This window comes from Gavialis gangeticus, unplaced genomic scaffold, assembly GCF_001723915.1.
Source record: "Gavialis gangeticus isolate Ggan-Ray unplaced genomic scaffold, GavGan_comp1, whole genome shotgun sequence".
In the NCBI taxonomy this organism is placed as follows: Eukaryota; Metazoa; Chordata; order Crocodylia; family Gavialidae; genus Gavialis; species Gavialis gangeticus.
The window spans coordinates 44,010,264-44,011,125 of record NW_017728992.1 but is presented as its reverse complement, the minus strand read 5'-3'; positions in this window follow the sequence as shown (position 1 = coordinate 44,011,125).

Below are 862 nucleotides of genomic sequence, written 5' to 3'. Positions count from 1 at the left end.
CCCCGCCGGGCGCGGGGGCTGCTCTCCATCCTGGGCCTGGCCCTCGGGAAGCCGCTGTGGATGTAGTATTACTTCTTCCTCCTCCTCCTCGGGGCGGCCCCTCGCCCCCCGCCCCGCCTCGCCTTCCCTCGCCTCGCCTCGCCCCGCCGCGGGGGTCTGGTCTGCCCCAGCACCCCGGCCACCGGGACGTCTGGGATGCTGGCTGGGTCTTCCTGAGAGAGGAGCGGATTTCAGGTCGGGGCGGTCTCCTCTGGGTTTCCCCCCGGTGCCTGGGCTGCGCCTTCACTCGGCGGCGGTCTGCAGCCTCCGCGCAGGGTGGTTGAGCACCCGCCCGGGCAGGGGAGAAAGAAAAGGATGAACAAGAACGCACCTGATCTTTTTTCTTTCAACTGCACGTGCTTCGGCATCGAGGAGGAAATGGATCTGAAGTAAATTGTCTCATGGATGCTAAGGGTGCGCCTGGGAATAAAACCCTCGCAGCCTCGTTGTGCTTATTTGTATCGGGTGTTGCAAACTGAGGAGGGAAATGCTGAGAAGAGGAAAGTACCTCTGAGAGCTCCCCACTTGGTCATGAATGAAGCCGCATCCAATGCAATAACTGGATTATAATTGTTGTTGTGATTAATATTACTGGCTGCTTTACTTTTGGGGGTTCGCCCTGCTCCTCCTCTTCCTCCTCCTCACTGGTTCCCTGTCGGGAAGTATGGCTAATCCTGGGAGAAGAGGCTATGATAACCGGGAGATAGTGCGGAAGTACATCCATTACAAACTGTCACAGAGGGGATACGACTGGGCTGCCCACCAAGACAGAGCACAGGGTCCTCCAAGTTTCTCTCCTGCTGCTGCTGTTGCTGCTGCTGGG